Genomic DNA, 26,931 nt, shown 5'->3' with positions numbered 1-26,931 from the left:
GAATACGTGCAGAGAGCCAGAATTTGGCTCCAAAATATGGCTCAGGCCTCGATATTGGGATGTTTGGGATATTTTGAAAACTGCAAGGGAGTTTGTGCAAAATGTGACCAAAGGCCGTTTTCTGTACTTCGCATATGTTGAATATAAAAAATTCGTAATTTCGAACAGCGAATACGTGCAGAGAGCCAGAATTTTGCTCCAAAATATGGCTCAGGCCTCGAAATTGGGATGTTTGAGATATTTTGAAAACTGCAGGGGGGTTTGGGACAAATATGACCAAACGCCGCTTTCATTACTTGGCATATGTTCCGTATAAAAAGTCGTAATTTCAAACTGCGAATACGTGCAGAGAGCCAGAATTTGGTTCCAAAATATGGCGCAGGCCTCGAAATTGGGATATTTGGGATATTTCGAAAACTGCAGAGGAGTTTGTGCAAAATGTGACTCACTGCCGCTATCAGTACTTGGCATACGTTGGGTATAAAAAGTCGTAATATCAAACTGCGAATACGTGTAGAGAGCCAGAATTTGGCTCTAAAATATTGCTCAGGCCTCGAAATTGGGATATTTGGGATATTTCGAAAACTGCAGAGGAGTTTGTGCAAAATGTGACTCACTGCCACTTTCAGGACTTGGCAAATGTTGGGTATAAAAAGTCGTAATTTCAAACTGCGAATACGTGCATAGAGACAGAATTTGGCTCTAAAATATGGCTCAGTCCTTGAAATAGGGATATTTATTTATTTTGAAAACTGCAGGGAGGTTTGGGACAAATGTGACCAAACGCCGCTTTCAGTACTTGGCATATGTTGGGTATAAAAAGACGTAATTTCAAACTGCCAATACGTGCAGAGAGCCAGGATTTGGATCCAAAATATAGCTCAGGCCTCGAAATTGGGATATTTGGCATATTTCGAAAACTGCAGGGGAGTTCGTGCAAAATGTTACTCACTGCCACTTTCAGGACGTAGCATATGTTTGGTATAAAAACTCGTAATTTCAATCTGCGAGTACGTGCAGAGAGCCTGAATTTTGCTCCAAAATATGGCTCAGGCCTCGAAATTGGGATATTTGGGATATTTTGAAAACTGCAGGGGGGATTGGGACAAATATGTCCAAACGCCGCTTTCAGTACTTGGCATGTGTTGAATATAAAAAATTCACAATTTCAAACTGCGAATACATGCAGAGATCCAGAATTTGGCTCCAAAATATGTCTCAGGCCTCGAAATTGGGATATTTGGGACATTTCGAAACCTGCAGGGGAGTTTCTGCAAAATGTGACTCACTGCCGCTTTCAGTACTTGGCATATGTTGGGTATAAAAAATCGTAATATCGAACTGCGAATACGTGCAGAGAGCCAGAATTTGGCTATAAAATATAGCTCAGGCCTCGAAATTGGGATGTTTGGGATATTTTGAAAACAGCAAGGGGGATTGAGACAAATGTGAAAAATCGCCGCTTTCAGTACTTGGCATATGTTGGGCATAAAAAAGTCGTAATTTCAAACTGCGAATACGTGCAGAAAGCTAGAATTTGGCTCCAAAATATTGTTCAGGCCTCGAAATTGGGATATTTGGGATATTTAGAAAACTGCAGGGGAGTTTGTGCGAAATGTGACTCACTGCCGCTTTCAGGACTTGGCATATGTTGGGTATAAAATTTCGTAATTTCAAACCGCGAATATGTGCATAGAGCCAGAATTTGGCTCCAAAATATGGCTCAGGCCTCGAAATTGGGATGTTTGGGATATTTTGAAAACTGCAGGGAAGTTTGTGCAAAATGTGACTCACTGCCGCTTTCAGTACTTGGCATTTGTTGGGTATAAAAATCGTAATTTCAAACTGCGAATACGTGCAGAGAGCCTCAATTTGGCTCCAAAATATGGCTAAGGCCTCGAAATTGGGATATTTGGGATATTTCGAAAACTGCAGGGGAGTTTGTGCAAAATGTGACTCATCCACTTTCAGGACTTGGCATATGTTGGGTATAAAAAGTCGTAATTTCAAACTGCGAATACGTGCATAGAGCCAGAATTTGGCTCCAAAATATGGCTCAGACCTCGAAATTGGGATGTTTGGGATATTTTGAAAACTGCAGGGAGGTTTGGGACAAATGTGACCAAATGCCGTTTCAGTACTTTGCATATGTTGGGTATAAAAAAGTCATAATATCAAACTGCGAATACGTGCATAGAGCCAGAATTTGGCTCCAAAATATGGCCTAGGCCTCGAAATTGGGATGTTTGGGATATTTTGAAAACAGCAGGGGAGTTTGTGCAAAATGTGACTCACTGCCGCTATCAGTACTTGGCATATGTTGGGTATAAAAATTCGTTATATAAAACTGCGAATACGGGTAGAGAGACAGAATTTGGCTACAAAATATTGCTTATGCCTCGAAATTGGGATATTTGGGATATTTCGAAAACTGCAGAGGAGTTTGTTCAAAATGTGACTCACTGCCACTTTCAGGACTTGGCATATGTTTTTTATAAAAACACGTAATTTCAATCTGCGAGTACGTGCAGAGAGCCTGAATTTTGATCCAAAATATGGCTCAGACCTCGAAATTGGGATGTTTGGGATATTTTGAAAACTGCAAGGGGGATTGAGACAAATGTGACCAATCGCCGCTTTCAGTACTTGGCATATGTTGGGCATAAAAAAGTCGTAATTTCAAACTGCGAATACGTGAAGAAAGCTAGAATTTGGCTCCAAAATATTGTTCAGGCCTCGAAATTGGGATATTTGGGATATTTAGAAAACTGTAGGGGAGTTTGTGTGAAATGTGACTCACTGCCGCTTTCAGTACTTGGCATTTGTTGGGTATAAAAAGTCGTAATTTAAAACTGCGAATACGTGCAGAGAGTCAGAATTTGGCTCCAAAATATGGCTCAGGTCTCGAAATTGGGAAGTTTGGGATATTTTGAAAACTGCAGGGGGGATTAAGACAAATGTGTCCAGACGCCGCTTTCAGTACTAGGCATATGTTGGGTATAAAAAAGTCGCAATTTCAAATTGCGAATACGTACAGAGAGCCAGAATTTGGCTCCAAAATATGGCTCAGGCCTCGATATTGGGATATTTGGGATATTTCGAAAACTGCAGGGGAGTTTGTGCAAAATGTGACTAACTGCCGCTTTCAGGACATGGCATATGTTGGGTATAAAAAGTCGTAATATCAACTGCGAATACGTGCATAGAGCTAGAATTTGGCTCCAAAATATGGCTCAGGCCTCGAAATTGGGATGTTTGGGATATTTCGAAAACTGCAGGGGAGTTTGTGCAAAATGTGACCAAACGCCGCTTTCAGTACTTGGCATATGTTGGGTATAAAAAATTCGCAATTTCAAACTGCGAATACGTGCAGAAAGCCAGAATTTGGCTCCAAAATATCGCTCAGGCCTCGAAATTGGGATATTTGGGATATTTTGAAAACTGCAGGGGAGTTTGTGCAAAATATGACTCATTGCCGCTCTCAGTACTTGGCATATGTTGGGTATAAAAATTCGTAATTTCAAACAGCGAATACGTGCAGAGAGCCAGAATTTGGCTCCAAAATATGGCTCAGGCCTCGATATTGGGATGTTTGGGATATTTTGAAAACTGCAAGGGAGTTTGTGCAAAATGTGACCAAAGGCCGTTTTCTGTACTTCGCATATGTTGAATATAAAAAAATCGTAATTTCAAACAGCGAAGACGTGCAGAGAGCCAGAATTTGGCTCCAAAATATGGCTCAGGCCTCGATATTGGGATATTTGGGATATTTCGAAAACTGCAGGGGAGTTTGTGCAAAATGTGACTCACTGCCACTTTCAGGACTTGGCATATGTTTGGTATAAAAACTCGTAATATCAATCTGCGAATACGTGCAGATAGCCTGAATTTTGCTCCAAAATATGGCTCAGGCCTCGAAATTGGGATGTTTGGGATATTTTGAAAACTGCAGGGGAGTTTGTGCAAAATGTGACTCACTGCCGCTTTTAGTACTTGGCATATGTTGGGTATAATAAGTCGTAATTTCGAACTGCGAATACGTGCAAAGAGCCAGAATTTGGATCCACAATATGGCGCAGGCCTCGAAATTGGGATATTTGGCATATTTCGAAAACTGCAGGGAAGTTTGTGCAAAATGTGACTCACTGCCGCTTTCAGGACTTGACATATGTTGGGTTTAAAAAGTCGTAATTTCAAACTGCGAATACGTGCATAGAGCCAGAATTTGGCTCCAAAATTTTTCTCAGGCCTCGAAATTGGGATATTTGGGATATTTCGAAAACTGCAGGGAGGTTTGGGACAAATGTGACCAAACGCCGCTTTCAGTACATCGCATATGTTGGGTATAAAAAGTCGTAATTTCAAACTGTGAATACGTGCTGAGAGCCAGAATTTGGCTCCAAACTTTGGCTCAGGCCTCGAAATTGGGATCGTTTGGGATATTTTGAAAACTGCAGGGGAGTTTGTGCAAAATGTGACTCACTGCCGCTATCAGTACTTGGCATATGTTGGTATAAAAAGTATTAATTTCAAACTGAGAATACGTGCAGAGAGCCAGAATTTGGCTTCAAAATTTGGCTCAGGCCTCGAAATTGGGATATTTGGGATATTTCGAAAACTGCAGGGGAGTTTGTGCAAAATGTGACTCACTGCCACTTTCAGGACTTGGCATATGTTGGGTATAAAATGTCGTAATTTCAACTGCGAATACGTACAGAGAGCCTGAATTTGGCTCCAAAATATGGCTCAGGCCTCGAAATTGGGATGTTTGGGATATTTTGAAAACTGCAGGGGAGTTTGTGCAAAATGTGATTCACTGCCGCTATCAGTACTTGGCATATGTTGGGTATAAAAAATCGTAATATAAAACTGCGAATACGGGCAGAGAGCCAGAATTTCGCTACAAAATATTGATCAGGCCTCGAAATTAGGATATTTGGGATATTTCGAAAACTGCAGGGGAGTTTGCGCAAAATGTGACTCACTGCCACTTTCAGGACTTGGCATATGTTAGGTATAAAAAGTCATAATTTCAAACTGCGAATTCGTGAATAGAGCCAGAATTTGGCTCCAAAATATGGCTCAGGCCTCGAAATTGGGATATTTGGGATATTTCGAAAACTGCAGGGAGGTTTGGGACAAATGTGACCAAACGATGCTTTCAGAACTTCGCATATGTTGGGTATAAAAAGTCGTGATTTCAAACTGCGAATACGTGCATAGAGCCAGAATTTGGCTCCAAAATATGGCTCAGACCTCGAAATTGGGATGTTTGGGATATTTTAAAAAACTGCGGGGGGGGGGGGGTTTGGGACAAATATGACCAAACGCCACTTTCATTACTTTGCATATGTTTCGTATAAAAACTCGTTATTTCAAATTGCAAATACGTGCAGAGAGCCAGAATTTGGCTCCAAAAGATTGCTCAGGCCTCGATATTGGGATGTTTGGGATATTTTGAAAACTGCAGGGAGGTTTGGGACAAATGTGACCAAACGCTGCTTTCAATACTTCGCTTATATTGTGTATAAGAAAGTCCTAATTTTCAACTGTGAATACGTGCAGAGAGCCAGAATTTGGCTCCAAAATATGGCTCAGGCCTCGAAATTGGGATATTTGGGATATTTCGAAAACTGCAGGGGAGTTTGTGCAAAATGTGACTCACTGCCACTTTCAGGACTTGGCATATGTTTGGTATAAAAAGTCGTAATTTCAAACTGCGAATTCGTGAATAGAGCCAGAATTTGGCTCCAAAATATGGCTCAGGCCTCGAAATTGGGATATTTGGGATATTTCGAAAACTGCAGGGAGGTTTGGGACAAATGTGACCAAACGCCGCTTTCAGTACATCGCATATGTTGGGTATAAAAAGTCGTAATTTCAAACTGTGAATACGTGCTGAGAGCCAGAATTTGGCTCCAAACTTTGGCTCAGGCCTCGAAATTGGGATCGTTTGGGATATTTCGAAAACTGCAGGGGAGTTTGTGCAAAATGTGACTCACTGCCACTTTCAGGACTTGGCATATGTTGGGTATAAAATGTCGTAATTTCAACTGCGAATACGTACAGAGAGCCTGAATTTGGCTCCAAAATATGGCTCAGGCCTCGAAATTGGGATGTTTGGGATATTTTGAAAACTGCAGGGGAGTTTGTGCAAAATGTGATTCACTGCCGCTATCAGTACTTGGCATATGTTGGGTATAAAAAATCGTAATATAAAACTGCGAATACGGGCAGAGAGCCAGAATTTCGCTACAAAATATTGATCAGGCCTCGAAATTAGGATATTTGGGATATTTCGAAAACTGCAGGGGAGTTTGCGCAAAATGTGACTCACTGCCACTTTCAGGACTTGGCATATGTTAGGTATAAAAAGTCGTAATTTCAAACTGCGAATTCGTGAATAGAGCCAGAATTTGGCTCCAAAATATGTCTCTGGCCTCGAAATTGGGATGTTTGGGATATTTTGAAAACTGCGGGGGGGTTTGGGACAAAAATGATCAAACGCCGCTTTCAGTACTTGGCATATGTTGGGTATAAAAAAGTCGTAATTTCAAACAGCGAATACGTGCAGAGAGCCAGAATTTGGCTCCAAAATATGGCTCAGGCCTCGAAATTGGGATATTTGGGATATTTCGAAAACTGCAGGGAGGTTTGGGACAAATGTGACCAAACGATGCTTTCAGAACTTCGCATATGTTGGGTATAAAAAGTCGTGATTTCAAACTGCGAATACGTGCTGAGAGCCAGAATTTGGCTCCAAAATATTTCTCATGCCTCGAAATTGGGATGTTTGGGATATTTTGAAAACTGCAGGGGAGTTTGTGCAAAATGTGACTCACTGCCGCTATCAGTACTTAGCATATGTTGGTATAAAAATATTAATTTCAAACTGAGAATACGTGCAGAGAGCCAGAATTTGGCTCCAAAATATGGCTCAGGCCTCGAAATTGGGATATTTGGGATATTTCGAAAACTGCAGGGGAGTTTGTGCAAAATGTGACTCACTGCCACTTTCAGGACTTGGCATATGTTGGGTATAAAATGTCGTAATTTCAACTGCGAATACGTGCAGAGAGCAAGAATTTGGCTCCAAAATATGGCTCAGGCCTCGAAATTGAGATGTTTGGGATATTTTGAAAACTGGAGGGGAGTTTGTGCAAAATGTGACTCACTGCCGCTTTCAGGACTTGGCATATGTTGGGTATAAAAAGTCGTAATATCAAACTGCGAATACGTGCATTGAGCCAGAATTTGGCTCCAAAATATGGCTCAGGCCTCGAAATTGGGGTGTTTGGGATATTTTGAAAACTGCAGGGAGGTTTGGGACAAATTTGACAAAACGCCGCTTTCAGTACTTGGCATATATGTTGGGTATAAAAAAGTCGTAATTTCAAACTGCGAATACGTGCATAGAGCCAGAATTTGGCTCCAAAATATGGCTCAGGCCTCGAAATTGGGATGTTTCTGATATTTTGAAAACTGCAGGGGGCGTTTGGACAAATATGACCAGACGCCGCTTTCATTACTTTACATATGTTTCGTATAAAAAGTCGTAATTTCAAATTGCGAATATGTGCCAAGAGCCAGAATTTGGCTCCAAAATATGGCTCAGGCCTCGATATTGGAATCTTTGGGATATTTTGAAAACTGCAGGGAGGTTTGGGACAAATGTGACCAAACGCTGCTTTCAGTACTTCGCATATGTTGGGTATAAAAAAGTCGTAATTTCAAACTGCGAATACGTGCAGAGAGCCAGAATTTGGCTCCAAAATATGGCTCAGGTCTCGAAATTGGGATGTTTGGGATATTTTGAAAACTGCAGGGGAGTTTGTGCAAAATGTGACTCACTGCCGCTTTCAGGACTTGGCATATGTTGGGTATAAAAAGTCGTAATATCAAACTGCGAATACGTGCATAGAGCCAGAATTTGGCTCCAAAATTTTTCTCAGGCCTCGAAATTGGGATGTTTGGGATATTTTGAAAACTGCAGGGGAGTTTGTGCAAAATGTGACTCACTGCCACTCTCAGGACTTGGCATATGTTGGGTATAAAAAGTCGTAATATCAAACTGCGAATACGTGTATAGAGCCAGAATTTGGCTCCAAAATATTGTTCAGGCCTCGAAATTGGGATATTTGGGATATTTAGAAAACTGCAGGGAAATTTGTGCGAAATGTGACTCACTGCCGCTTTCAGTACTTGGCATTTGTTGGGTATAAAAATCGTAATTTCAAACTGCGAATACGTGCAGAGAGCCTCAATTTGGCTCCAAAATATGGCTAAGGCCTCGAAATTGGGATATTTGGTATATTTCGAAAACTGCAGGGGAGTTTGTGCAAAATGTGACTCATCCACTTTCAGGACTTGGCATATGTTGGGTATAAAAAGTCGTAATTTCAAACTGCGAATACGTGCATAGAGCCAGAATTTGGCTCCGAAAGATGGCCTAGGCCTCGAAATTGGGATGTTTGGGATATTTTGAAAACAGCAGGGGAGTTTGTGCAAAATGTGACTCGCTGCCGCTTTCAGTACTTGGCATATGTTGGGTATAAAAAGTCGTAATTTCTAATTGCGAATACGTGCAGAGAGCCTAAATTTGCCTCCAAAATATGGCTCAGGCCTCGAAATTGGGATGTTTGGGATATTTTTAAAACTGCAGGGGAGTTTGTGCAAAATGTGATTCACTGCCGCTATCAGTACTTGCCATATGTTGGGTATAAAAAGTCGTTATATATCAAACTGCGAATACGGGTAGAGAGCCAGAATTTGGCTCCAAAATATGGCTCAGGCCTCGAAATTAGGATGTTTGGGATATTTTGAAAACTGAGGGGGGGGGGGGTTTGGGACAAATATGACCAAACGCCGCTTTCATTACTTTGCATATGTTTCGTATAAAAACTCGTTATTTCAAATTGCAAATACGTGCAGAGAGCCAGAATTTGGCTCCAAAAGATTGCTCAGGCCTCGATATTGGGATGTTTGGGATATTTTGAAAACTGCAGGGAGGTTTGGGACAAATGTGACCAAACGCTGCTTTCAATACTTCGCTTATATTGTGTATAAGAAAGTCCTAATTTTCAACTGTGAATACGTGCAGAGAGCCAGAATTTGGCTCCAAAATATGGCTCAGGCCTCGAAATTGGGATGTTTGGGATATTTTGAAAACTGCAGGGGGTATTAAGACAAATGTGTCCAGACGCCGGTTTCAGTACTAGGCAAATGTTGGGTATAAAAAAGTCGCAATTTCAAATTGCGAATACATACAGAGAGCCAGAATTTGGCACCAAAATATGGCTCAGCCCTCGAAATTGGGATATTTGGGATATTTCGAAAACTGCAGGGGAGTTTGTGTAAAATGTGACTCACTGCCACTTTCAGGACTTGGCATATGTTTTTTATAAAAACTCGTAATTTCAATCTGCGAGTACGTGCAGAGAGCCTGAATTTTGCTCCAAAATATGGCTCAGACCTCGAAATTGGGATGTTTGGGATATTTTGAAAACTGCAAGGGGGATTGAGACAAATGTGACCAATCGCCGCTTTCAGTACTTGGCATATGTTGGGCATAAAAAAGTCGTAATTTCAAACTGCGAATATGTGCAGAAAGCTAGAATTTGGCTCCAAAATATTGTTCAGGCCTCGAAATTGGGATATTTGGGATATTTAGAAAACTGCAGGGGAGTTTGTGCGAAATGTGACTCACTGCCGCTTTCAGTACTTGGCATTTGTTGGGTATAAAAATCGTAATTTCAAACTGCGAATACGTGCAGAGAGCCTGAATTGGGCTCCAAAATATGGCTAAGGCCTCGAAATTGGGATATTTGGTATATTTCGAAAACTGCAGGGGAGTTTGTGCAAAATGTGACTCATCCACTTTCAGGACTTGGCATATATTGGGTATAAAAAGTCGTAATTTCAAACTGCGAATACGTGCATAGAGCCAGAATTTGGCTACAAAATATGGCTCAGTCCTCGAAATTGGGATGTTTGGGATATTTTGAAAACTGCAGGGAGGTTTGGGACAAATGTGACCAAATGCCGTTTCAATACTTTGCATATGTTGGGTATAAAAAAGTCGTAATATCAAACTGCGAATACGTGCATAGAGCCAGAATTTGGCTCCAAAAGATGGCTAAGGCCTCGAAATTGGGATGTTTGGGATATTTTGAAAACAGCAGGGGAGTTTGTGCAAAATGTGACTCACTGCCGCTTTCAGTACTTGGCATATGTTGGGTATAAAAAGTCGTAATTTCTAATTGCGAATACGTGCAGAGAGCCTAAATTTGCCTCCAAAATATGGCTCAGGCCTCGAAATTGGGATGTTTGGGATATTTTGAAAACTGCAGGGGAGTTTGTTCAAAATGTGATTCACTGCCGCTATCAGTACTTGGCATATGTTGGGTATAAAAAGTCGTTATATAAAACTGCGAATACGGGTAGAGAGCCAGAATTTGGCTCCAAAATATGGCTCAGGCCTCGAAATTGGGATGTTTGGGATATTTTGAAAACTGCAGGGGAGTTTGTGCAAAATGTGACTCACTGCCGCTTTCAGTACTTGGCATTTGTTGGGTATAAAAAGTCGTAATATCAAACTGCGAATACGTGCATAGAGCCAGAATTTGGCTCCAAAATATGGCTCAGACCTCGAAATTGGGATGTTTGGGATATTTTGAAAACTGCGGGGGGGGGGGGTTTGGGACAAATATGACCAAACGCCACTTTCATTACTTTGCATATGTTTCGTATAAAAACTCGTTATTTCAAATTGCAAATACGTGCAGAGAGCCAGAATTTGGCTCCAAAAGATTGCTCAGGCCTCGATATTGGGATGTTTGGGATATTTTGAAAACTGCAGGGAGGTTTGGGACAAATGTGACCAAACGCTGCTTTCAATACTTCGCTTATATTGTGTATAAGAAAGTCCTAATTTTCAACTGTGAATACGTGCAGAGAGCCAGAATTTGGCTCCAAACTTTGGCTCAGGCCTCGAAATTGGGATATTTGGGATATTTCGAAAACTGCAGGGGAGTTTGTGCAAAATGTGACTCACTGCCACTTTCAGGACTTGGCATATGTTTGGTATAAAAAGTCGTAATTTCAAACTGCGAATTCGTGAATAGAGCCAGAATTTGGCTTCAAAATTTGGCTCAGGCCTCGAAATTGGGATATTTGGGATATTTCGAAAACTGCAGGGGAGTTTGTGCAAAATGTGACTCACTGCCACTTTCAGGACTTGGCATATGTTGGGTATAAAATGTCGTAATTTCAACTGCGAATACGTACAGAGAGCCTGAATTTGGCTCCAAAATATGGCTCAGGCCTCGAAATTGGGATGTTTGGGATATTTTGAAAACTGCAGGGGAGTTTGTGCAAAATGTGATTCACTGCCGCTATCAGTACTTGGCATATGTTGGGTATAAAAAATCGTAATATAAAACTGCGAATACGGGCAGAGAGCCAGAATTTCGCTACAAAATATTGATCAGGCCTCGAAATTAGGATATTTGGGATATTTCGAAAACTGCAGGGGAGTTTGCGCAAAATGTGACTCACTGCCACTTTCAGGACTTGGCATATGTTAGGTATAAAAAGTCGTAATTTCAAACTGCGAATTCGTGAATAGAGCCAGAATTTGGCTCCAAAATATGTCTCTGGCCTCGAAATTGGGATGTTTGGGATATTTTGAAAACTGCGGGGGGGTTTGGGACAAAAATGATCAAACGCCGCTTTCAGTACTTGGCATATGTTGGGTATAAAAAAGTCGTAATTTCAAACAGCGAATACGTGCAGAGAGCCAGAATTTGGCTCCAAAATATGGCTCAGGCCTCGAAATTGGGATATTTGGGATATTTCGAAAACTGCAGGGAGGTTTGGGACAAATGTGACCAAACGATGCTTTCAGAACTTCGCATTTGTTGGGTATAAAAAGTCGTGATTTCAAACTGCGAATACGTGCTGAGAGCCAGAATTTGGCTCCAAAATATTTCTCAGGCCTCGAAATTGGGATGTTTGGGATATTTTGAAAACTGCAGGGGAGTTTGTGCAAAATGTGACTCACTGCCGCTATCAGTACTTGGCATATGTTGGTATAAAAATATTAATTTCAAACTGAGAATACGTGCAGAGAGCCAGAATTTGGCTCCAAAATATGGCTCAGGCCTCGAAATTGGGATATTTGGGATATTTCGAAAACTGCAGGGGAGTTTGTGCAAAATGTGACTCACTGCCACTTTCAGGACTTGGCATATGTTGGGTATAAAATGTCGTAATTTCAACTGCGAATACGTGCAGAGAGCCAGAATTTGGCTCCAAAATATGGCTCAGGCCTCGAAATTGAGATGTTTGGGATATTTTGAAAACTGGAGGGGAGTTTGTGCAAAATGTGACTCACTGCCGCTTTCAGGACTTGGCATATGTTGGGTATAAAAAGTCGTAATATCAAACTGCGAATACGTGCATTGAGCCAGAATTTGGCTCCAAAATATGGCTCAGGCCTCGAAATTGGGGTGTTTGGGATATTTTGAAAACTGCAGGGAGGTTTGGGACAAATTTGACAAAACGCCGCTTTCAGTACTTGGCATATATGTTGGGTATAAAAAAGTCGTAATTTCAAACTGCGAATACGTGCATAGAGCCAGAATTTGGCTCCAAAATATGGCTCAGGCCTCGAAATTGGGATGTTTCTGATATTTTGAAAACTGCAGGGGGCGTTTGGACAAATATGACCAGACGCCGCTTTCATTACTTTACATATGTTTCGTATAAAAAGTCGTAATTTCAAATTGCGAATATGTGCCAAGAGCCAGAATTTGGCTCTAAAATATGGCTCAGGCCTCGATATTGGAATGTTTGGGATATTTTGAAAACTGCAGGGAGGTTTGGGACAAATGTGACCAAACGCTGCTTTCAGTACTTCGCATATGTTGGGTATAAAAAAGTCGTAATTTCAAACTGCGAATACGTGCAGAGAGCCAGAATTTGGCTCCAAAATATGGCTCAGGTCTCGAAATTGGGATGTTTGGGATATTTTGAAAACTGCAGGGGAGTTTGTGCAAAATGTGACTCACTGCCGCTTTCAGGACTTGGCATATGTTGGGTATAAAAAGTCGTAATATCAAACTGCGAATACGTGCATAGAGCCAGAATTTGGCTCCAAAATTTTTCTCAGGCCTCGAAATTGGGATGTTTGGGATATTTTGAAAACTGCAGGGGAGTTTGTGCAAAATGTGACTCACTGCCACTCTCAGGACTTGGCATATGTTGGGTATAAAAAGTCGTAATATCAAACTGCGAATACGTGTATAGAGCCAGAATTTGGCTCCAAAATATTGTTCAGGCCTCGAAATTGGGATATTTGGGATATTTAGAAAACTGCAGGGAAATTTGTGCGAAATGTGACTCACTGCCGCTTTCAGTACTTGGCATTTGTTGGGTATAAAAATCGTAATTTCAAACTGCGAATACGGGCAGAGAGCCTCAATTTGGCTCCAAAATATGGCTAAGGCCTCGAAATTGGGATATTTGGTATATTTCGAAAACTGCAGGGGAGTTTGTGCAAAATGTGACTCGTCCACTTTCAGGACTTGGCATATGTTGGGTATAAAAAGTCGTAATTTCAAACTGCGAATACGTGCATAGAGCCAGAATTTGGCTCCAAAAGAAGGCCTAGGCCTCGAAATTGGGATGTTTGGGATATTTTGAAAACAGCAGGGGAGTTTGTGCAAAATGTGACTCGCTGCCGCTTTCAGTACTTGGCATATGTTGGGTATAAAAAGTCGTAATTTCTAATTGCGAATACGTGCAGAGAGCCTAAATTTGCCTCCAAAATATGGCTCAGGCCTCGAAATTGGGATGTTTGGGATATTTTTAAAACTGCAGGGGAGTTTGTGCAAAATGTGATTCACTGCCGCTATCAGTACTTGCCATATGTTGGGTATAAAAAGTCGTTATATATCAAACTGCGAATACGGGTAGAGAGCCAGAATTTGGCTCCAAAATATGGCTCAGGCCTCGAAATTTGGATGTTTGGGATATTTTGAAAACTGAGGGGGGGGGTTTGGGACAAATATGACCGAACGCCGCTTTCATTACTTTGCATATGTTTCGTATAAAAACTCGTTATTTCAAATTGCAAATACGTGCAGAGAGCCAGAATTTGGCTCAAAAAGATTGCTCAGGCCTCGATATTGGGATGTTTGGGATATTTTGAAAACTGCAGGGAGGTTTGGGACAAATGTGACCAAACGCTGCTTTCAATACTTCGCTTATATTGTGTATATGAAAGTCCTAATTTTCAACTGTGAATACGTGCAGAGAGCCAGAATTTGGCTCCAAAATATGGCTCAGGCCTCGAAATTGGGATGTTTGGGATATTTTGAAAACTGCAGGGAGGATTGGGACAAAGGTGTCCAAACGCCGCTTTCAGTACTTTGCATATGTTGGGTATAAAAAAGTCGTAATTTCAAACTGCAAATACGTACAGAGAGCCAGAATTTAGCAAAAAAATATGGCTCAGGCCTCGAAATTGGGATATTTTGGATATTTCGAAAACTGCAGGGGAGTTTGTGCAAAATGTGATTCACTGCCGCTATCAGTACTTGGCATATGTTGGGTATAAAAAGTCGTAATATAAAACTGCGAATACGGGCAGAGAGCCAGAATTTCGCTACAAAATATTGATCAGGCCTCGAAATTAGGATATTTGGGATATTTCGAAAACTGCAGGGAGGTTTGGGACAAATTTGACCAAACGATGCTTTCAGTACTTCGCATATGTTGGGTATAAAAAGTCGTGATTTCAAACTGCGAATACGTGCTGAGAGCCAGAATTTGGCTCCAAAATATTTCTCAGGCCTCGAAATTAGGATGTTTGGGATATTTTGAAAACTGCAGGGGAGTTTGTGCAAAATGTGACTCACTGCCGCTATCAGTACTTGGCATATGTTGGTATAAAAATATTAATTTCAAACTGAGAATACGTGCAGAGAGCCAGAATTTGGCTCCAAAATATGGCTCAGGCCTCGAAATTGGGATATTTGGGATATTTCGAAAACTGCAGGGGAGTTTGTGCAAAATGTGACTCACTGCCACTTTCAGGACTTGGCATATATTGGGTATAAAATGTCGTAATTTCAACTGCGAATACGTGCAGAGAGCCAGAATTTGGCTCCAAAATATGGCTCAGGCCGCGAAATTGGGATGTTTGGGATATTTTGAAAACTGGAGGGGAGTTTGTGCAAAATGTGACTCACTGCCGCTTTCAGGACTTGGCATATGTTGGGTATAAAAAGTCGTAATATCAAACTGCGAATACGTGCATTGAGCCAGAATTTGGTTCCAAAATATGGCTCAGGCCTCGAAATTGGGGTGTTAAGGATATTTTGAAAACTGCAGGGAGGTTTGGGACAAATTTGACCAAACGCCGCTTTCAGTACTTGGCATATATGTTGGGTATAAAAAAGTCGTAATTTCAAACTGCGAATACGTGCATAGAGCCAGAATTTGGCTCCAAAATATGGCTCAGGCCTCGAAATTGGGATGTTTCTGATATTTTGAAAACTGCAGGGGGCGTTTGGACAAATATGACCAGACGCCGCTTTCATTACTTTACCTATGTTTCGTATAAAAAGTCGTAATTTCAAATTGCGAATATGTGCCAAGAGCCAGAATTTGGCTCCAAAATATGGCTCAGGCCTCGATATTGGAATGTTTGGGATATTTTGAAAACTGCAGGGAGGTTTGGGACAAATGTGACCAAACGCTGCTTTCAGTACTTCGCATATGTTGGGTATAAAAAAGTCGTAATTTCAAACTGCGAATACGTGCAGAGAGCCAGAATTTGGCTCCAAAATATGGCTCAGGTCTCGAAATTGGGATGTTTGGGATATTTTGAAAACTGCAGGGGAGTTTGTGCAAAATGTGACTCACTGCCGCTTTCAGTACTTGGCATATGTTGGGTATAAAAAGTCGTAATTTCAAACTGCGAATACGTGCAGAGAGTCTGAATTTGGCTCCAAAATATGGCTCAGGCCTCGAAATTGGGATGTTTGGGATATTTTGAAAACTGCAGGGGAGTTTGTGCAAAATGTGACTCACTGCCGCTTTCAGGACTTGGCATATGTTGGGTATAAAAAGTCGTAATATCAAACTGCGAATACGTGCATAGAGCCAGAATTTGGCTCCAAAATTTTTCTCAGGCCTCGAAATTGGGATGTTTGGGATATTTTGAAAACTGCAGGGAGGTTTGGGACAAATGTGACCAAACGCTGCTTTCAGTACTTCGCATATGTTGGGTATAAAAAAGTCGTAAATTCAAACTGCGAATACGTGCAGAGAGCCAGAATTTGGCTCCAAAATATGGCTCAGGCCTCGAAATTGGGATGTTTGGGATATTTTGAAAACTGCGGGGGGGTTTGGGACAAATATGACCAAACGCCGCTTTCATTACTTTACATATGTTTCGTATAAAAATCGTAATTTCAAATTGCGAATACGTGCAGAGAGCCAGAATTTGGCTCCAAAATATGGCTCAGGCCTCGATATTGGGATGTTTGGCATATTTTGAAAACTGCAGGGAGGTTTGGGACAAATGTGACCAAACGCTGCTTTCAGTACTTCGCATATGTCGGGTATAAAAAGTCGTAATTTCAAACTGCGAATACGTGCAGAGAGCCAGAATTTGGCTCCAAAATATGGCTCAGGTCTCGAAATTGGGATGTTTGGGATATTTTGAAAACTGCAGGGGAGTTTGTGCAAAATGTGACTCACTGCCGCTTTCAGTACTTGGCATATGTTGGGTATAAAAAGTCGTAATTTCAAACTGCGAATACGTGCAGAGAGCCTGAATTTGGCTCCAAAATAAGGCTCAGGCCTCGAAATTGGGATGTTTGGGATATTTTGAAAACTGCAGAGGGATTGGGACAAATGTGTCCAAACGCCGCTTTCAGTACTTGGCATATGTTGGGTATAAAAAAGTCGAAATTCCAAACTGCGAATACGTACAGAGAGCCAGAATTTGGCACAAAAATATGGCTCAGGCCTCGAAATTGGGATATTTGGGATATTTCGAAAACTGCAGGGGAGTTTGTGCAAAATGTGACTCACTGCCACTCTCAGGACTTGGCATATGTTGGGTATAAAAAGTCGTAATATCAAACTGCGAATACGTGTATAGAGCCAGAATTTGGCTCCAAAATATGGCTCAGGCCTCGAAATTGGGATGTTTGGGATATTTTGAAAACTGCAGGGGGGATTGGGACAAATGTGTCCAAATGCCACTTTCAGTACTTGGCATATGTTTCGTATAAAAAGTCGTAATTTCATATTGCGAATACGTGCAGAGAGCCAGAATTTGGCTCCAAAATATGGTTCAGGCCTCGAAACTGGGATATTTGGGATATTTCGAAAACTGCAGGGAGGTTTGGGACAAATGTGACCAAACGCCGCTTTCAGTACTTTGCATATGTTGGGTATAAAAAAGTCATAATTTCAAACTGCGAATACGTGCAGAGAGCCAGAATTTGGCTCTAAAATATAGTTCAGGCCTCGAAATTGGGATGTTTGTGATGTGTTGAAAACTGCAGGTTGGTTTGGTACAAATGTGACCAAACGCCGCTTTCAGTACTTGGCATATGTTTCGTATCAAAAGTCGCAATTTCAAACTGCGAATGCGTGCAGAGAGCCAGAATTTGGCTCCAAAATATGGCTCAGGTCTCGATATTGGGATGTTTGGGATATTTTGAAAACTGCAGTGAGGTTTGGGGCAATTGTGACCAAACGCTGCTTTCAGTACTTCGCATATGTTGGTTATAAAAAAGTCGTAATTTCAAACTACGAATATGTGCAGAGAGCCAGAATTTGGCTCTAAAATATAGATCAGGCCTCGAAATTGGGATATTTGGGATATTTTGAAAACTGCAGGGGAGTTAGTGCAAAATGTGACTCATTGCTGCTTTCAGGTCTAGGCATATGTTGGGTATAAAAAGTCGTAATTTCAAACTGCGAATACGTGCAGAGAGCAAGAATTTGGCTCCAAAATATAGTTCAGGCCTCGAAATTGGGATGTTTGTGATGTGTTGAAAACTGCAGGTTGGTTTGGTACAAATGTGACCAAACGCCGCTTTCAGTACTTGGCATATGTTGGGTATAAAAAGGCGTAATTTCAAACTGTGAATACCTGTAGAGTTCCACACCATATTGAACTTGGTCCCAACTGTCAATTAGGTTAACCCATGTATAGGATTCCAAAAATGTACAACCATGTTAGAACACTTGTTAGCATCATATTTGGAAGCAAGTGCTCTATGTTAAGGGGACAGGCAGCCAGAGTGTATTTACCTGAATTTACTGCATTTTAGCTGAGAGCCACTAACACACTAATGGCCTCAACGAAGACAGGAAACTGGCAGCTTGTCAAAGGTCCAACATTTGCCATGATGTTTTTTTCAAACTGGACTTTAAAATATAATGGAGTTTTGGCATGAACAGCTTCGGTGGGTAGTTGGTTCCAAGGGTTTATAACCCGGTAGGTGAAAAAAAAACATCTGTTTTCAGTCCTACATTGTGGCTTGTTGAGTTTGACACCATTGAGCCTTGTTTGTGTTACATCTGACCTTTTGAGAAAGTTGTCTGGATCAACATCCTCCAAATTGTTAAGTATTTTAAATGTTTCGATGAGATCTGCCTCGCCATGCCTGGCTTGCAGTGTTAGCCCCGAGGCACCCGATCGTTCCTGGTACGAGAGTTTACTTAGCTTTGGAATGATTTTTGTCGCTTAGTGCTGTACTCTCTCCAAAGTAGCCATGTCCTTCTGAAGGTCTCCATGCTTGGATACAATAATCTAAGTTAAGGCACACCAGAGATTCATGCAGTTGAATCAACACCAACTTTTACTTGAAGTCCTAGGGATTGGTTAGGTCTTTTTGGTACTGCTGCTCCCACCTGTTGTGCAACTTTCAGTGAATTTTGACTCGTGTCTTTTTCTTCATCTATCTACTGCAAGGTAATGTTATTAATTTGGTAGCTGTGATGTAGGTTGTTATGCCCCACATGCAAAGTCTTGCATTTCTTGAGATTAAAAAAAGCATTGGCCAGTCTAATGACCTCTTGTCAAATTCATATACAGTAGATCACTTTGTAAGGCTTCAATATCATTTTCATTTCCCAATTTACCATAGATTTTGTCATTTGAAAATTTGATCATGTGGTTTATAATCTCATCTGTCATTTATGTATATAACAAAAAAAGGGTTGGCCCCAAAATGGACCCCTGTGGCACCCCACTCGCCACATTTCTCTAGCCAGATTCATTCCCATTTAACATGACTGTCTGTTGACTTTGTTTTATCCATAATAGTATTCTACCATTTATTCCAAGTGCCCAAATTTCTTTGCTAGTTTTGCATATGGTACCTTATCAAAATCAATGTTTTCTACATCCACAGAAAGTCCTTTGTCTAAGTAGCTGGTTACCATTTACAAACATGTAAGCAGGTTTATAATACAGGATCTATTTTAACAAAGCCATGCTGTATTGATTTTACAAGATTGTTTGCAGTGAGTTCGTGAATGATTCCTTCCCCTAGAATTGTCTCTGTGAGCTTGCAGGTGTATGATGCCAAGCTGATAGGACAGTAGTTTTCAGCAGATTTTTTTAATAGGGGTGACATTTGCATATTTCCAAGTTATGGTTACTATCCCTTGGTCCAGAGATTTTCTGATAACCAGTTTCAGTGGTAGGCATAGTTCATCTGCTGGTTCCTTTATGATTTTGGATTGAATTCCATCCACACCTGGGGCTTTTGAGCCTTTTAATTTGTCAATGCTCTTGCAGATTATGTCGCACATTGTGGGTATATTTCTTAATTCATTCTCTTCACCTCCTTCAAACATTTGTGTGGGTGTTGGGATGTCATCTAACCTTTCTAGTGTGCACACTGATGTAAAGTATTCATTCTATGAGTTTGCTGCCCCTTTATCGTCCATTATAACTTGGTTAGTCTTATCTTTTATCTGTTCTACCAAGTACTGTTTTGGTTTTACTTCTTATACAGTTAAGTATAGGCATAGAACAACTTGGGATCATACTTTATTTTGGGAAAGTTTTCTTTCATTGTTTCTTTTGGCTGATCTGATTACCTGGGTGGCTGGGTTTAGTGCCCTTTTATACATATATCATAATCAATGATGTTCATAGATTCATACCTTCTCCAGAGGGTCTGCTTAACTATCAAAGCTCATTTTACTACATGTTTCGTCCATCTAGTTCCCTTTTTTATTGATTTCTCCTTTTTGGCCCATATATTTTGAACGAGTTTAGGAATGACCCATTATTTATTTCCACTTAGGCTTATATCAAGGTCCGCTGGTGTTGGTATAGGATTGTAAGTGTTTGCTGGGGGCATGTTGGACAGTAAGTGTTCGCTGTCGTTGTGTTGGACAGTAAGTGTTCGCTGTCGTTGTGTTGGACAGTAAGTGTTCGCTGTCGTTGTGTTGGACAGTAAGTGTTCGCTGGGATGTATCGTGCAAACAGAGCAACCCGTCCTCTTAAAAAGAACGTCACTTTTGGCTGGTATGCGCGATATGGCTAAATTTGGACGTAATTTGAAATGAAATCGACTCACAAAAGTGACGTTCTGTTCCGTTTTCTATTTGAGTCGTCCGCCTTACGCGCAGAGGTTATAAGAGGACACTTTAAATTCACGTTTTTCATAACGTTTTGAAACTTTATGAGAATTCCTGCCCACCTAACCTATCAGAGGACCCTTAACTTACTGTTGTTGAAAAAAGAAATCCCAAATTTATTTTAATTTTTTTTTCATTTTCAAATTACGTCCAAATTCGGCCATACAGGCAAACGGCCAAAAGCGACGTTCTTTTTAAGAGGACAGGTTGAACAGAGAGGTCCCAGGACAGAGCCCCGAGGCACTCCACCCACAACACCCATTAGTGGTACGACGGTGTTATGGGTGGTAAATTTAATCTGTAAATTTAAAGTGGTCTCTCCTAACCTACCAGAGGACCCAAAACAGAAAAATCAGTAAGGACAGTAAGTCACCTTCGCCAGCCGCCTCCATTTTCTAGTACGACAATTTTTGGCCTTATTTAACGCCTACGATCGAAATGCGACGTTCTTTGTAGGAGGACAGGTTGGCCTACCCAATAAATGTCTAAGTGTATTACACATTATCTGACGTAACCTACAACCTTTCTCAAGGTAGTGTATACAATGTTGTGATTATACAGTGTTGTAGTCTGTATACAGTACCTCGGGATGCCTCCCACAACAGTTAACTAACTCCCGGGTACCTACCTACCTCCACTCTTTCTTTACACCACTAAACACGACTACAGGAAGGATTGGGCTACAGGAAGGATTGGGGTACAGGAATGATTGAGCTATAAGAAGGATTGGGCTACAGGAAGGATTGGGCTACAGGAATGATTGGGCTACAGGAAGGATTGGGCTACATGAATGATTGAGGTAAAGGAAAGATTGGGCTACAGGAAGGATTGGGCTACAGGAAGGATTGGGGTACAGGAAAGATTGGGCTACAGGAAGGATTGGGCTACAGGAAGTATTGAGCTATAAGAAGGATTGGGCTACAGGAAGGATTTGGCTATAGGAAAGATTGGGCTACAGGAAGGATTGGGCTACAGGAAGGATTGGGCTACAAGAAGGATTAGGCTACTGGAAGGACTGGGCTACAGGAAGGATTGGGCTACATCTCCAAATGTATATTTGCCAGATAATTTGGCACTAAAAACAAAACGCATATATTATTGTTTAGACTTAATCCGCTACTCATTACTTTCCTGAAGTTGTCGTATATACACTACAAAATCTGCGTGTAAATCACGACAATTAACACGTGATGAAAAATGTGACAGTGTCAGACCACGAAGGAAGAATTGAAACAGGAATTTCCTTAAGTATTTTCGTATTTAATAATACATCTTCAGAAGGGTGTTTCATTTCTTACTTCCTTCGAGGTCTGACACTCTCACTACTACACAACATGAATGTATTTAAACGTTGCAACAATGAATAATGAGAACAATCATTATATGGATGGCATAATAATAGGGGAACATTAGCGCCTCTGGTGGTCAGATGCTGAACTGTATTAGAGGTTGACAGTTTAGATATTATGGTGAAGTAAGGGTGAGTGGCGCGTCTGGGAGTCCCGCTTCTTAACGTGTGGCTCAGTTGTCGACCAGCCGCCGCCAGGCAAGGGTCACGTTGATTACCAGTGAGCAAAAAATAAATGTGTTACAGATATCATTAATCAATCATAATATAGAAAGGATTGTTCGGGGTGTGTACTTCATGTTGTTATTCGTTATTATTTTGTATATGTATTTAGACAAAATATAGAGGTGGCAGCCATAGGTGTACCCGCTAGTTAAGTCATTAGGGGCGCTTGTGGTGGCCTTAATAGCCATGCCAGTAGTTAGCCATCAATCTTAAGGTTATCTTGAGATGATTTCGGGGTTTAGCGTCCCCCGCGGCCCGGTCCTCGACCAGGCCTTCTTTTTCTTACACATCCCCAGGAAGCAGCCCATAGCAGCTGTCTAACTCCCAGGTACTTATTTACTGATAGGTAAACAAGGTCATCAGGGTGAAAGAAAGTGCACATTTGTTTCAGCCTCCACCGGGGATCGAACCCGGAACCTCAGGATTACGAATCCGAAGCGCTGTCGACTCGGCTGTCAGGCCCCTTAAAACAACCCAAAGAGAAATCTTCGACATATTTTCATGAAAATCTGAATGAAACGAGAAATTTTGGCCACAGATTGTGTGAAGATGGTGGGGGGGGGGGATTGAGGGGGTGCAGGTTAGTACGATGAGCATGATTCAGAATGATGGAAGGATAAGGGCTCCTATGATGAATTGACCTAAGGGCCACCATCTACAGTGGCCTCGACGGGGACAGGACGGCGGCACCTTGTCAAAGGTCAGCCTTCCTACTCCCTCCACCCTTATTTTATTGAGGATTTGTCTTGTGTATATTGTGAACAAGAGGAATGACTCGGCATACGCTTTGAGTGGTTAAGCGGGTTCAAGGGTTAATAATCCTATGGGGGAAACAACACATCTATTTTCTGTGTTACATTTTGGCTTGTTGAGCTTGAAGCTGTTGTCCAGCCTGTCTGTGTCAAATATGACATTTTAGAGAAGTGGTCTGTATTAATGACCTCCAACTTGGTCAGTATTACAAAGGCCTCGGCTGTTATTTATTTATTTATATAATTACAAGTTATATTGGGTTTCTGATCAACCCGTCCTCTTAAAACTAACGTCACTTTTGGCTCGTATGCGCGGCGCTATGGCCAAATTTGGACGTAATTTGAAATGAAATAGACTCACAAAAGTGACGCACTGTTCCGTTTTCTGTTTGAGTCGTCCGGCTTACTCAGAGGATTAGCTTAAAGAGGATTCTTTCCATTAACATTTTTCATAACGTTTTGAAACTTTATGAGAATTTCCTGCCCACCTAACCTATCAGAGGACCCTTAACTTATTGTTGTTGAAAAAAAAAATTCCAAATTTATTTTCATTTTGTTTTCATTTTCAAATTACGTCCATATTCGGCCATACGGGTAAACGGCCAAAAGCGAGGCTATTTTCAAGAGGACAGGTGACAAGGAGTACATAGCACTATGTGTTTACATTCTTGTAAAGCCACTAGTACGCATAGGACTTCGGGCAGGTCCTTAATTTAACAGATAATATTAAGTAGGTAATTTCTAGGAAAATTTATAGGCTAATCTATCTAAATCTATAACAATTTAAACTTTTATAGTGTTAGTCCTTCAAAGATTCGAGGTAGTGACAGTTGAACAAGTTCTGGCATGATTGTTGTTGCTGTCTTGAACTTTATCCAAAGCGGAAAATCATTGATGTGTTTTTGAAGTGAGGTTTCCATATTAGGACACAGTAGGCCAGATGGGGCCACAAGAGACTCTTACAGTTCAATATTCAATGTTGTTCGTTTAAGTCAATGATTCGTTTAACTATTCTTAAGGATTGTTTTCATATTATCTGTGAGTCCCAGATGTTTAATGGCTGGTACATCATAACTCCTAGGTAATATTTACTTAAATTTACCAGAGGGCCACCATTTCTCCATGGTGCCATCTACGGCAACAGGAAGCCGGCGGTTTGTCAAAAGTTCCCCTACGGTTCCTGAGGAGTTTGTCAATCTGTATTTTGAGCGCGCAAACTGCTGCATTATGACATTAAAGGTAGTTTCATAATATGTACAACGTGTCTTGTAGCTAAGGTAAAGGTGGCATATAATGTTTAGCAACAAGTTACCCTAGATTGTTTAGTGTTAACGACTAGGGCGATGGAGTGGTCATAGCAGGAAAGCAATTGTGCAGATAAATGGGGAAGATAATTGCAGACGAGGAGTCACAATAACGGGGGCTGAAATATGTTGACCAAACCACACACTAGAAAGTGAAGGGACGACTAGATAATTGTTTATCTAATAGATGGAAGATGTTAATTGTTTGCATCTTGTTTACTCTGCGATGTAAAATGAATTCGCCTGTAAATGGTAATTTTTGACAATGTAATCACTAGGCTTCTAACGTTAGTTTACTGCTCAGAGACCATATACTGTACTTAAGAGGTTTTAAACATGTTATTTATATAATTTAGGCCAATAGACAGCTAAATAAATTAATAATACACAGTACGTTTAACAAACCTTTAGCTAACCTTAGATATAGTGGAAGACCCTAATAAGGTAATGTGTTTCTATGTAACTTTAAAAGAACATTGATGCTTAACCATAGCCTCATGAGTCGAAGACAAAAATGTATTCCGTTAGGCTATTGCAGTCTTATCAGTCTTGCCTACTCGCTATTGTTGATACAATCTGTAATTAATCTCCATTGCAATTTCACCTTTTCCAGTGATTGGTTCCAGTGTTCTTGAAATTCATAATTGTATTTTCCTACTCGATTGTATTTGAAATAAACTGTTTATACTTACCCTGGTGCTACATAGTCTTCCTGGTTTGGTGCATTCTTTTGATAATTACTTATACTTGCCCTTAATATATGTAAAAAATATTTTTTCAGGAGTGTGACACGTGTGGACAAGTATTGGATAAAAAGAGTCAAGGTAAAGTGCTTATTTAACAACTAGATCTGGGGAGGAGCGGGTGGAACTAGATGGACGTAGAAAACTTCACATTCTTGTTACACTAACACTGGTTTGTGCCTCGGAGAGGCTGCAGGATCCAGTAAGTTCAGTAGAACTTCGGTTTCAACTCCTTTTGACCATGTCGTAGATCAGTCGATTACGGCAGCGTCTGGGATGCTCTCGGATGCAGGTTTGAATCCTCGTCCCGGCCCTTGTGGATTTGTACACTCTTGTTAGCAGGCTGAGAGCTTTTCTTTCCCATAGATTTATTTATAGAAGAGTTAGCAATAAGTCGGCTGGGTTTATTAACGTATTGTTTTTAGGTCCCATTTATATTATGCCGTTCAGTTTTGGTCACCATGCTAAAGAATGGACATAATTCACTAGAACACGTCAGTTAGGATGACAAAGTTAATCCCGCAAATTAGAAAGCTCCCGTATGAAGAGATGTTGGAAAAACCTTAACGTGACATGACTGAAGTGTACAAGTGGATGAATGGGCATAACAAGGAAGCTATTGATAAGGCTTTAAATGAAGATAAGTTAAGCTTTAGGAAATACCTGGGTAAATACTGGTTTGGTAACTGGGTTGTGGATTTGTGGAACAAATTACCGGATCATGTGCAGACGACGAGTCACAATAACGTGGCTGAAGTATGTTGACCAGACCACACACTAGAAGGTGAAGGGACAACGACGTTTCGGTCCGTCCTGGACCATTCTCAAATCGATTGTGGATCATACTACTGGATCACTGGATCCATATTACTGGATCATAATAGGCATAGGAATCTTTGATTGGTTGAAGCTTAGGTTAGACGTATATGAATGAGTGTGGGTGGATATAAATAGGAGGTGCCACGTGCAGAACAATAGGCCATCTGCAGTTTCTTGACTAACGTTCTACTAGTTTACACTCAGAACGCGACTCTCCAATCAGCTTACATCTGTATCCTCAATTGCTGCTAGGTGATCAAGGGCAAACATTTAACCTTGAATGTTTAATACAAACCAAATGATGGGTAGCAAAGATGTATGATAAGGTAAAAGCTGGGTGGCGAGGCAAGTTTTGGGGTAGTGAAGACTTAGAATATTGTTCAATGTGGGTGACAAAGACTTGCTGTGAAGAGTAGGTAAAGAATAAATTGAGAGATAGGAGAATTATCTTAAGATTAGACTTGGACTGGCTGGCATATGCATTATATATCATTAATGCATATGCAAGGGGGGGAGGAGATCTCCCCAAAGGCATAAACTGCTAGGTCAGGTCATCCACAAACCCATATCCAATGACTATAAGGTCATGGGAAGCTTGACCTTCCCATGAAGTTGGAGGATTGTTGGTGGGTTTGTGGATTTGGAATGAGGGAAGAGGCGGGCTGGATGAGGCAGTTTATGTCTTTGGAAATATTTGTAATCATTTCATTTAGAGATGAGTGTGAGCAGAAATGACACGCTATAGTAGTCATTTTTAGTGAATATGATGATGTATTTTCCATATGAGAAAAAAATATGCGTGGCGAAAACTTAAGTTGAGATAAAAGTATGTTGTCAACAGCTCTACAATAAAAGATTTCGTTGTGGAGGAGATTCATGCCCGAAAGGTCGGCCATCTTGACGCGCAGTTTGAACGCTCCAGGCAGGACTTTCTTTCCACACCTCGCCTGGAGCTCATCTTTGAATTCAGCTGGCTTTTTTGAGCCAGTGTTTGCTCACTGCAGCTACCCAGGGGCTCACAGCATCGGGGAAGGCCAGAGCCTCCCTAATGGACG

The sequence above is a fragment of the Procambarus clarkii genome, chromosome 20, assembly GCF_040958095.1.
Source record: "Procambarus clarkii isolate CNS0578487 chromosome 20, FALCON_Pclarkii_2.0, whole genome shotgun sequence".
In the NCBI taxonomy this organism is placed as follows: Eukaryota; Metazoa; Arthropoda; class Malacostraca; order Decapoda; family Cambaridae; genus Procambarus; species Procambarus clarkii.
This window is presented reverse-complemented; position numbering follows the sequence as displayed.